This window comes from Saccopteryx leptura, chromosome 2, assembly GCF_036850995.1.
Source record: "Saccopteryx leptura isolate mSacLep1 chromosome 2, mSacLep1_pri_phased_curated, whole genome shotgun sequence".
In the NCBI taxonomy this organism is placed as follows: domain Eukaryota; kingdom Metazoa; phylum Chordata; class Mammalia; order Chiroptera; family Emballonuridae; genus Saccopteryx; species Saccopteryx leptura.
In genome coordinates, this window is record NC_089504.1 from 378668857 (window position 1) to 378681753 (window position 12897).

General features: G+C 43.1%; 1 protein-coding gene and 1 long non-coding RNA gene across 3 annotated transcripts in view; one reads left to right on the top strand and one right to left on the bottom strand.

Moving 5' to 3' along the window:
- Positions 1-12897, top strand: part of CLMP (CXADR like membrane protein) — a 105220-nt gene that overhangs the window by 59569 nt on the left and 32754 nt on the right. The window lies entirely within an intron of this gene.
- LOC136392754 (uncharacterized) overlaps positions 1396-12897 on the bottom strand; it is a 42991-nt gene continuing 31489 nt past the window's right edge. Inside the window, exons 2-3 of the long non-coding RNA XR_010748978.1 lie at positions 6327-6371; positions 1396-2455 (exon numbers count right to left, since the gene is read on the bottom strand). This is a non-coding gene — a long non-coding RNA (uncharacterized lncRNA). The remainder of the gene's footprint in view (positions 2456-6326; positions 6372-12897) is intronic.

The following is a 12897-nucleotide window of genomic DNA, read 5'->3' on the forward strand; positions in this document are numbered from 1 at the left end:
AAGTTCATTTATGCCACTGTAATTTTTACGAATTTCAACAAGGAAGAAATGCTACAGAAGCATGTAGAAATTTATTGAAAGTGTTTGGTGAAGGTACAGTTTCTGATAGGACATGCAGAAGATGGTTCGAAAAATTCGAAACAGGTGATTTCGACCTTTCTGATAAGCCACATTCTGAGTGACCATCTTTGATCGATGACGATGTTGTTAAGACCATGTTGGAGCAAGATCCTTTTCTGACAACATCGGAGATCGCAGAAAGGCTTAATTCAGCTCAGCAAACCATTTTGGACCATATTCGGAAGATAGTATTGCTGTGGAAATATTCAAGATGGGTGCCACATGAATTAAGTCAGAAGAATTTGGATGATTGAGGCGTCCAGAAACGGACAGAACTTTCCGGTAGACCTTATATTATACTTATCATTTACATTGTAAAGGTATTAGAATCAATTGAGGGATGATTTGAAGTATATGGAGGTTATGTGTAGGTTATATGCCATTTTCTATAACTCTGTTATTTAAGGGGGGGTCCTGGAACCAATATCCCTCAAATAACAAGAGACAACTGTACAGTATATTCTACTTAAAATCAATTTGAGGAAGAAAAAAGAAGATTATGCAAGTCTTAGCACATTTACCACTGTGCTTAAATATAAGGTGACCAACATTTTTACAATGAAAAGAAGGACAAAAAATAAATTGAAGAAAACAATACTGTAAATGAAAGAAACATTTTATTCATTGCAATAATAATACACAATAATATGCTAAATGCATAATAAAAACATTTGTAATATTTTATATTGTAATTATGCTTACATGCCTTTTAATTTTTAATAATAATTGTAAGAAAAAAGTACTCATTTAGTACTTTTCTATTGAATGAATTTTTTTTGTCAATTTATCATCTTGTAACAATATATTGTAAATATCTGAACAGGAAATATCTTTCATATTGAATTTTACATGAATTGTGCTTACCTGTCTATGATTGAATATTCACTGAGAAAGAAATAATCGTGAGTCTACACTGTCGTATGTGCCGTGTTGTGTTTCAGTAAGAAGTACACAAAGCCATTTGCACACTTGGTATATTGCACGCTCCCTCAAGATCTCCCATGCGAAGCTCCTGCATCTCATAATCGCATCTCGCCGCACTGTACTGATCCTTGACGAATCATCATGTCAAATACAAATACATCACATCACGCGCAATGGATCGGATCGACTCTGCATCGATCGAATACAGACATTTACAGATTAGTCTTCCAATATCAAAAAGGAGGACATGTAGGAGGACACTTTTCGAGGGAGGACGGAACTTACAAAAGAAGGACTGCCCTCCCTAAAGGAGGATGATTGGTCACTTTATATGCACATGTGTACCACAATAGTGTTAAGAAGCAACTTACAACCAAGTTTTAGATTTATGTATTACTTTCTTACTTATGAACTATTTTTTTTTCCAAATACTTTAAAAAAGGTTGCTCTATATTTTCCTACATGGTACAGGACACAGGAGTGGTGCTGGTCACAATGGGAAGGGACCGCCAGGCAGGGAAAGGGGACTCCTTTTTGTCTGGTTGACAGCCTCGCTTTTCACCGGGCTTAAATGAAGGCTGGTGAGAGTGTTTTCCCTGCTGACCTGTGTCGACACCATCCAGCCCATACCATTTTTCTTCTTAATTCCTGTCGCTCAGATTGTGAAGAACTATGTCTTCTTTTTTTCACTTTGCCAAACCTTTCCAGGGCAGAGCAAGGCTCTGAGTCTTGATGGCCCTGAGCCACTGCCAGCATCTCTCAGGTCTTCTAAGAGGCCCTGGTGGCTGTGAAGGTGGAACGGCTTCCAGGGGGCACTTACATCCCCGCAGTCCCCTACTCAGGCACCAGAGCTTTACATTTCCCAGTGATGAATGCCATGTAGTATTCTCTACTCCCACCCCTAACTTTCTTTACCTTCTTTTCTTTTTAATACTTTCACTTCCTCACCATCTGCATTCCTATAAAGGGAGGATTCTTCTCTGCCCTGCTTTAGCACACTCTTTCCTGAGTGTGGGCAGTGTTCTCTGTGTGGCTTAGCGGCTCTGACTGCTAAACAGAGCAAGAGACAACATTCAATTCTTGGCTCCCTAAGTTATATTTATTTCACTGGTATTTTGGGCTTGGAGCTTGCAACAAGGGAGAAATGGGTGTTTTGTTGAAAAGGAATTGGTAGGTGAGTTAGATGTGAAAGTAACATAATAGTTTCGGGGGGAGGGGAACAAACAGTCCCTTGGGAGTTATATAGCCTGGGTTCTGGTCCCAACTTTACCTTTAACTTGCATCAGTGTGAACAGTGGTTAAGACACAAACTTCAAATGACAAACGTATGGTTCAGAAAGTGGCTGTGCCATTTACAGATTGTATTTCCTCAGGCGGTTTATTTGATTTCTCCAAGCCTCAGTTTCATCCTCTGTAAAAAGAGAATAAAAATTGTATCTATTTTATAGAGTGGTTGTTAAGGTTTAAGTAAGATAATGTTCACAGAGCTCTTAGCAAGTGCTCAATAAGATTAGCTACTAGCGTAGAAGTGCCACAGGGTTCCTCCTATATCTGTACATGTTATGACTCAATTTGAAAAGGATCCTTGATAATTAAATTTTTAATTACTTTTTATTATTAACGTGTAGTTCTATTTTTTTGCTTTTGATTTTTAAGATGTTTCTTCCTGGTTTGTTTAGAATTTTTAAAATCATAAATTAGTGTTAAATTTGTTCAATTCTTTTCTTCATCTACTGAAATGATGTTGTTTTCCTCCTTTTGTATAAATATAGATTATTAGAATGATTGATTTTTTTTTTCAGTGAGAGTAGGGGAGATACAGAGTCAGACTTCTGCATACGCCCTGACAAGGATCCACCCAGCAACACCCCTATCTGGGGCCAATGCTCTGCCCATCTGGGTCCATGCTCACAATTGAACTGTTTTTAGCATGACCTGTGGTGGCGCAGTGGATAAAACATCAACCTGGAACACTGAGGTCACCGGTTCAAAACCCTGGGCTTGCCTGGTAAAGTCACATATGGAGTTGATGCTTCCTGCTCCTCCCCCTCCTCTTTCTCTCTGTCTCATTCTCTCTCCTCTCTAAAATAAATGAATAAATAAATAAATAAAAATTAAATTGAACTGTTTTTAGCATCTGAGGTGGAGGCTCCATGGAACCATCCTCAGTGCCTGGGGCTGATGCGCTTGAACCAATCGATCCATGGCTGCAGTGGGTGGGGGAGAGAGAGAGAGAAGGGAGAGGGAAGTGGAGAGAAGCAGATGGTTGCCTTTCCTGTGTGCCCTGACCGGAATCGAACCCAGATCTTCCACACGCCAGGTTGATGCTCTACGGTTGAGCCAACTGGCCAGGGCCAATTGACTTTTTTAATGTTAAACCAACCTTACTTGGTCTGATGCATAATTCTTTGTATTTATTGCTTGATTTGATTATGTTAAGGGATGATTACACCTATGTTCACGAGGAATATTGGTTTGTGATTTTTCGTGTGTGTGTGTGTGTGTGTGTGTGTGTGACACTTATCTGGTTTTCAGGATCAGAGTAAAATATGTTGAGAAGTGTTCTCTCCTTCTTTATTTTTGGGGCTTGGGTAGAATTGCTATCACTTTCTCTCCAGAAAGGTTTAGCTCTGTGAATGAGTCTGTCCTCTTTCTCTCTCTTTCGCTCTTTCAAATTTTGCACAATAGTCCTTAATAGTTTTTCTTTAAAAATTAGAAAAGAGAAAAAAATGTAAGACCTTTCAGCGTGTTGACTGCATAATAGAGTCTGTTTTATATCACACCAAAAGGTAAAGAAAAAATGACTGTGGCTACAGAGAAAACTATGTTAAGGGAAATGCAAAGGAAGGAAAATTTTCATGGAAAAAGAACAGCCTGACAGCTTGCTTCTGGTACTTTTGAGAAACTGCACTGTAAACCGGATTATTTAGCTTGGTTGTAAAACCAGGCAAAAGAAATCTGACACTTCAGAATCTACCACACAAAATCAAATATGTAAGAAATAAAAACTTTAAAATTAAATTTAAGGCCCTGGCTGGTTGGCTCAGTGGTAGCGTGTCGGCCTGGCGTGCAGAAGTCCCGGGTTGTGATTCCCGGCCAGGGCACACAGGAGAAGTGCCCATCTGCTTCTCCACCCCTCCCCCTCTCCTTCCTCTCTGTCTCTCTCTTCCCCTCCTGCAGCCGAGGCTCCATAGGAGCAAAGATGGCCCGGGCGCTGAGGATGGCTCCTTGGCCTCTGCCCCAGGCGCTAGAGTGGCTCTGGTCGCAACAGAGCGACGCCCCGGAGGGGCAGAGCATCACCCCCTGGTGGGCAGAGCGTTGCCCCTGGTGGGCGTGCCGGGTGGATCCCGGTTGGGCGCATGCGGGAGTCTGTCTGACTGTCTCTCCCCGTTTCCAGCTTCAGAAAAATAAAAAAAATAAAAAAATAATTAAATTTAAGTATCTGGATATAAATAAAGAACAAATGTTTTGACAAATGTAACAAGTTTTATGTTGGTGAAGTTGGTTATTATTTTCGAAGCTGCTTCCTCTGGTGTGGACTAATCTAATTGTTCCAATTGTTTTCATAATAGTGAGAAAAACAGAGCTAGTTTCTTCCCCTTGAAGCTTATAATTGTACGAATAAGACTCAGTAATAAAGAAAAATAATTATAAGTATAAAATTGTATTAAACCTGATAAATTAAATATAATTAAATGAATGTTATTAAGGAAAAGTATAGCAAGCTATGAACACGTAGTCCCATAAACCTGGCTCAATAGTTGAAAACCGGTCAATATTTACTTAATGAATGCATAAGTGATGAATAAATTAATTAGTACTTTCCAATGAGCTTTCCAGACAATTTCTGTGTCCCTCTGAAAAATTAATTAGTTCAGCTCCCATTCATTGAAAGCCTATTTGGTAACAAGTATTGAATAACTACATAGATGGATACAAAAATTTCTCTCCCTAGGGAGCTTAATGTCTAGTGGGAGAAAAGATGAGGAAATATATAGGCACAGGAAAATATGAAAATCATCATAGACGTGTCCATTCCCACTATGGGAAAACAGATAAATTCATGCCATTTGGGCAAAGCCACTATTTGACCTGGCTCCTTGGAAGAGGAAAACAGATTTTCCAAGCAGGGAAGGTGAAGTGACAGACAGCAGGAGCAACTTTTTGTGGTTGTGAACTGGACTGTGTCTTTGTCATGTACAAACGCTTACCCCAGCATACTGCCTCGTGGATGAGCAACATGGTCAGTTAGTTACTGGTACGTTTAGGAATTAGTCAATCCTGCTGTAGAAAGAGGGTGGAGGAAGCGAGATGAATGCGTACTAGGGACTGTGGTCTAAGACCATGTCTCGAAAAATCTTGAATGCTCACAAAATTTTCACTTGACCCTGCAGGGAGTGAGGAGACCACTAGAGGTTGTTAAGTAGGACATTGCTCGACAAATTCTTCCACTAAAGTGCTCCTAAGAGCAGAGGAGCACGCATGTCACCTCTGGGGACTTGGAAACATAGCCCAAACCACTTGCCTAAAGAAATGAGAGTATTTTTTTTTTTAAGTCTTGCTTTAGCTTAAAAATGCATAGCTGGATAGCTCAGTTGGTTAAAGCGTCATTGCCATATGCAAAAGTTGTGGGTTCAATCCCTAATCAAGGTTGATGTCAATGTTCCTGTCTTTTTATCTCTCTCCCTTCCTTTCTCTCTAAAATCAATAAGTTAAAAAAATTTTTTAATATGTATGAATTTTGTATTCTATTCCATGTATATATTTTAAAATATAGAACATTGTTTTCAATTACCTACCATTTAGTAAAATGACACTCTAAGAAAATGCTGATTATATGATTGTTCTATAACTCTCTGTGGCCTTGTCACTCTGCCTTTAACCACCCAAGGAGATGAGCATATCTTTTTGAGGAGTACAAAATAAGGAAAATATCCATTTTAGCTTACTACTGTATCTTCAGCACCTCCTACAGTGTCTGACACTTAGCCGGTGCTCAATGAGTATTTATTAAATGAGTGAATGAGGGGCATCGAGTGACACGACAGGACCAGGTATTCTAAAAAGTGACATGGACAGATAGCTGTTAGATTACAGAAGAGGCACACTGTAGATTGGGGATTCGGCACCGCAGGGCAGGTGTCTGCTGCCGCACAGGCCTGTGTGCTAAGTGAAATAAGCCCTCATCCCAATTCACTCACCTTTGACACCACCGCCCATCGAAAGCTTGGAGATTTTAGAGGGCATTGTTAGGTGGGGAGCAAAAGGAAGTCTCCACTTACCTCCAAGTTAACAGCAAAGAATGGTAAACCACTCAGCAGGGAAAACTGTAGATAAAAACAGAGACTATTGTTAAACTAGAAACAATAACCAAAAAATAAAAATAATTAGAGCTGTTCTCTAAGCTGTTCCTCTAGAAGCTTCCCTCTCCTAACTATCACCTCTGGTGACTTACTCCTTCCTGTCTGCCCCTCTTCTCTTTCCTGCGGTCCAACCTTGAGTCATAGATTCGCTCCTGCTCCAACAGCTCGCACTCACTCCTGCATCTCTGTCTTGACAAAGCTCCCTTCCACCTGTCACCTGTCCTGCCTACTGACATGCTATGATTCTTCAAACTGGAAGTCTTATTTCCCTCACTAATTTTCATCACCCATTGCCTGCCATCTCCTCTGAGCTCCTGTGGTTTCACAGGTTGTGCCAATTCTGTGCTGTCTTATTATAGTATTCTGTGATTCTGTCTATAACATATTGAATGCGCCGTGACGGCAGGAATCAGGACTCCCGGGTTAGTCCTCCCTCCATGTCTCCCACGGAACCCCTGTGCAATGCTGGAACATCACACGTGGTCAGGCTGCTGGTTCACTGGTGGACAGGGAGCTAGAAGTTAAGGAGGTCTGCCTGCAGGCCCCATGCAGCTCCTCACAGGGATTGCCATCAATTTCTCATGACCAAGAATCTTCAGATCTCTGCTAGAGTTCTGTAGAGTTCATGCCCCCAGAAAGGTCACAGCTGGTGGCCTACGTGATGTGCCCAGAAAAGCTGATTCCAGGACTAAAAACCACAGTGGCCTTAAAGACATGGAGAAAATGAAAGGTTTAAACAAATATTTTTCCTAGGAAGGCCTCAGTCTCTCGGAGGGTTTCCAAGTTGCAAACACAGCACAAGAGAGGAGGGTAGAGAGCCCTGCTGGGTGGAATGGGGCTTCATTCTCATTGAGCAAGACGGCTTCATCCCTAGGATTGCTGTACTCCTTTAACAAAAACCTAACTCATTTGCTCCCAACCTGAACCAGAACAGTTTAACTTCAATATGCCTGGTGAACAGGAAGGAAGGAAGAAAGGAAAAAAAATACATTAAAATTCCCAAACACGCCTGACCTGTGGTGGAGCAGTGGGATAAAGCGTCGACCTGGAAATGCTGAGGTCGCCGGTTCGAAACCCTGGGCTTGCCTGGTCAAGGCACATATGGGGAGTTGATGCTTCCTGCTCCTCCCCCCTTCTCTCTCTCTGTCTCTCCTCTCTCCCTCTCTCTCTCTCTCTCTCTCTCTCTCTCTCTGTCTCTCCCTCTCCTCTCTAAAATGAATAAATAAATAAAAAAAACAAAAAAAATTCACACACTTTTTGTCTATGGTCAAAATTAGCTAAATGACTGAGAGTTTCCTCATTCTAAATGAGGCTTGCTTTCGCATGTTTCTGCCACACTTCTCAGACAAGCTCATGTGGAGAAGAAGCTTCTGGAAACCAGCAGCTTTCTTTCTCCATTTTTGTCCTGCTGAGCAAAGGGTGTTGCAGGAGAAATGCTTTTCAGCAAGAGTGTGACCGCCCTGTCTCCAATGAAAACAACCTGATGACAAGGACTAGCAGTTCTGTTCCTGAAGGACTGTCCTGTCAGGCACAGGGTTAGACAACAGTATCACAGTCCAAGGGTGCCATCTTGCAAAGGTGACTGTTGAACAGGGGAAGTAGGAGGATAAAAGGCGTGGAAATGATCTTTTTTTGTTGTTGTTGTTTGGTTTTTTTGTTGTTGTTTTTTTGTTGTTTTTTTACAGGGACAGAGAGAGTCAGAGAGAGGGATAGATAGGGACAGACAGACAGGAATGGAGAGAGATGAGAAGCATCAATCATCAGTTTTTCGTTGCAACACCTTAGTTGTTCATTGATTGCTTTCTCATATGTGCCTTGACCGGGGGCCTTCAGCAGACGGAGTAACTCCTTGCTGGAGCCAGAGACCTTGGGTCCAAGCTGGTGAGCTTTTTGCTCAAGCCAGATGAGCCCGCGCTCAAGCTGGCAACCTCGGGGTCTTGAACCTGGGTCCTTCCACATCCCAGTCCGATGCTCTATCTACTGCGCCACCACCTGGTCAGGCAGAAATGATCGTTTTTAATTCTCAAAAATGGAGCAGAAAAAAATGTGTTGAAGACAATATCTGCCCCAAGCTCCCCTGGTATTTAAGGTAATGTGGTGGATTAAACACAGGTGTTTTTCTGTTTCCTCACCAATTTCCATTGAGTTGAAATTAAAAGGATAAATAAATGAATGTAAATCTACAAGGACAAGAAAATGGGGGCCCCAGCCAGTGGCTCAGTGGACAAACCGTTGGCCTGGCATATGGACATCCTGGGTTCGATTTTCAGTCAGCGCACACAGGAAAAGCGACCATCTGCTTCTCACCTTATTCCTCTCCCCCTTCTCTCTCTCTTCCCCTCCCCAGCCAGTGGCTCAATTGGTTCCAGCATGGTCCCTGGCACTGAGGATAGCTCTTTTGGAGCGCATAAATCTCAGGCACTAAAAATAGCTTGGTACTTGAGCACTGGCCCAAATGAGGTTGCTGGGCAGATCCTGGGTAGGGCACATGTAGGAGTCTGCCTCACTATCTCCTTCCTCTTACCTAAGAGAGACAGAGAGAGAAAGAGAGAGAGAATGGGGTACCAGGAAGTAGATGCAGGAGAGATACTGACTTACGAAATCACAGTAGCTGAAACCCCACTGCTAATGGAGGGCAAGCCAGTTCAAGAAAAGACTCAAACCCTGAAAGCTACACAGATACAACAAAGAATTGAGTTGACACATGAGGGATCAGGAGAAAATCTATTTAAAGAAAGCAGTTAGCTATCTAAGTTTCTCCTTCTGCACCCTCTCCAGAGAAGCCCCCACTCCTTCCCATTGCACAGGAGGAGGGATTTGGAGAACCAGACATCAGGCACTACAAAAAGCAGAGGACCAAACTGTAAACACGATTTGCCCTAAGTCAGTGTTTAGAGGCCTTTTCTCAGAGGCTGTTTGATTTGCATCTTTAGTAGGACACCCCTGGCCTGTTACCCACCCAGCTTATAGATCATTAGCAGTCTATTCACCTCCCATTGACAGATGGGTGATTTAATAATTGTTTTCTGGAGAAACAGAACAGCCTTGAAGACACTGACATTTGGGAATTCCACCATAAAAAAGCCTACAGAGAAATCTCCTGTAAGAGACCCTGTTCCCTCACTAAGCTTCAAAAACAGCTTTTTAGTAACTCTCTACCCAAAATGATACATTTGAGAAAAGTGAGAGAAAGACAAGTAGAAACAGAGACTGTGCAAGGAACCCTGTGATTAATATCCCTCGATATAGCCCTGGCCAGACAGCTTGATTGGTTAGAGCACTGTCCCAAAGCAGAGAGGTTGCTAGTTTGATCCCCCATCAAGGCACATACAGGAAAAGATCAAGGGATGAAATTTAGGATGCTTTGCAAAAGGAAGAGCTAATGATAACAGCAATATTGAACATTTACTATATACCAGGCCTGCACTAAAACTAACTTCATTTTCATAAAATGCTTTAATCCTCACCTAAAGCCCATGAGTCGGGTACAATTATTTTCCCCATATTATATATGATAGAACTGAAATACAGAGAGGATAAGGAACTTGCCAAAGGTTATACAGCTCTAAAGGAATGTATATTAAATGTACTTGAATCCCTGATTTTAATGACTACCATATAATACCTCCCCATAGATCCTCTGAAAAAACTTTTAAAACAACTCAATCAGACCTTCTGGTCCAGATGGCTGCATAGGTAAACATGGTACTTATCTCCCTCCACAAAAATATCAAAACTACAACTAAACTGTGGAACAAATTTCATTCAAATTTTCATGAAATCTGGCTGAATGGAAGTCCCATCACTAAAATTAAAGAGCCATATTGAGAATGGTAGGAGGGGCAGAGAGATGGAACCAGCTAGTCCCACACCCAAGTGTGGCAGATGAAAATAGGGAGGAATGGCTCAGCTGCAGGGTGAGGAATATCTCACCCTGAGGAGTGAAGGGACCCAGATCCACACCAGGCCCCACAGCCCATGGTTTCAGTGCCAAGAAGAGAAGTTCCCAAAACTTCTGGTAAAAACCGATGGGGATTGTGGCTGAGTGAGACAGAGGGCTGCTGAAGTTCCAGGCATTCTTCCTAAAAGACCTCCACATGCACTTACTCTGACCCACTACCTCTGAGCTCCAGCCTTGGAGCAGCAGCTTAAAAGGTACCAGAGACATACAAGGAGGAAATTAATTGTCTGGCATCAAGATGAGATCTGAGGGGATAACGTTCTCCTAGACAGAAGAGCCGGCAGAGGCCATTGCTCCTTTTCTGAGCCTTCCCCCCACAGAGCTGGCAGGCACGCACCATATCTGAGACTCCATCAGTATGGCTCACACTGTTTGCTCCACCTCAGTGATTCCCTGAGGTGCTTCCCCACCCAACTTTCGGGTCCACACAAGCTGTTTCCAGTGGCTTTTCCATATGTATGGCTGTTTTAGTTCATTCTTCAGATTTTTCTAAAACCTCTTAAACAAGCAGCATCTGGCCTCAGTGTGCCCTGTGCCTCTCATTAAAGTGGCCCCAGTCCCAGCACTAGCAGCTGCCGGATTTGTTTCACAGCTTGGCCTCACATGGGCACCTCCAATCCCAACGCAAGTAGCAGTCATATGCAGATCGCTTTGTAGCTCATGCTGGGTGGCCCTGAGCAGAACACAGGCAGTGGTTGACCTTGGCCTGCACCTTCTGGGAGGCCTCAGAGCCAATGCACCCAGTGGACAGCTTCAAACCACACCGAAGCACCACCACTCAACCACCTCCACAATCAACACACTCACGGGGCAGACTCAGGAGGCACCAGAGCCACACTGAAGTAAGTCCTGCTCTGTGGGGTGGGTCCCTAAACAGCTGGTCCTCCACAGTGCTTGGTGGTCAGTGGTTGCAGCCAGTCCTTGCAGCAGACCAGCCTAGAGGTAAATCCCTCCCACTGACATGCTGACTACAGGAGGAAGATATACACAGCCTACACGGGAGGGTACACCTCAAGTGCCCAGGGTAGGTGATCCGGGTGGCTGTGCCACTGGATTCTACAGGACACCTACATAAGGCCACTCTACCCAGCCTGGGAGATGTAGCAGCTCTTCCTAATACATAGAAACAGACACAGGGAGGCTGCCAAAATGAGGAGGCGAAAAAACATGTTCCAAGTGAAAGAACAAAACAAAACTCCAGAGAAAGAACTAAACAAAATAGAGACAAGCAATCTACCAAATGCAGAGTTCAAAACACTGGTTGTAAGGATGCTCACGGAGAACCTCAAAGCATAAAAAGGACCAGTCAGAAAGGAAGGATACACTAACTGAAATGAAGAATAATTCACAGGAAATCAACAGTAGAATAGATGAGATTCAAATCAGCAATTTGGACTATAAGGAAGCAAAAAAATACCCAATTAGAACAGCAAAAAGAAAAAAATTTAAAAAAATAGGGACAGTGTAAGGAGCCTCTAGGACAACTTCAACTGTACCAACATCTGCACCCCAGGGGGTGCTGGGAGGGAAAAGAGACAACAAGAAATTGAAAACCTGATTGAAAAAATAATAATGGAAAACTTCCGTGACCTGATGAAGGAAATAGACAAACAAGTCCAGGAAGCATAGACAGTCCCAAACAAAACGAACCCAAAGAGGCCCACACCAAGACCAGTGGTAAGATTCAGCCGGTTGGCACTGGTTTGGCAGAACTGATAAGTAATTTTTTATTGAGTTAGGCAAACCAGTTGTTAAAATGGCACTTGTAATCAGGGTCTCTCTAAGGTGGGCGCCTGGGCAGTCATTCAATGTGGAAATCACAAATTTACATTCCTTATCCCTTTTTAACATTGATCTGTGCAACAGTGTATTGTAAGCGCCCGTAGTAATGTTCATTCCGTCCATTGGTAAAAAAAATTGCAAGTGAGGACGCCAATCAAGAAGCAATATGGAAATATCTTAAATAACAGTTTTATTGTTTTTTGTCAGGTATTATTTAATATTTTTTCATTAATACTTTAAAACTATTATAATCTAGATTTGTGTACCTCTTTTATTGTTTTTATTTAAGTATTAAATGCATAAAATAGGCCCTGGCCGGTTGGCTTAGCGGTAGAGCGTCGGCCTGGCGTGCGGGGGACCCGGGTTCGATTCCCGGCCAGGGCACATAGGAGAAGCGCCCATTTGCTTCTCCACCCCCTCCCCTCCTTCCTCTCTGTCTCTCTCTTCCCCTCCCGCAGCCAAGGCTCCATTGGAGCAAAGATGGCCCGGGCGTTGGGGATGGCTCCTTGGCCTCTGCCCCAGGCGCTAGAGTGGCTCTGGTCGCGGCAGTGCGACACCCCGGAGGGGCAGAGCATCGCCCCCTGGTGGGCAGAGTGTCGCCCCTTGGTGGGCAGAGCGTCGCCCCCTGGTAGGCGTGCCGGGTGGATCCGGGTCGGGCGCATGCGGGAGTCTGTCTGACTGTCTTTCCCCGTTTCCAGCTTCAGAAAAATACAAAAAATAAAAAATAAAAATAAATAAAAAAAATAA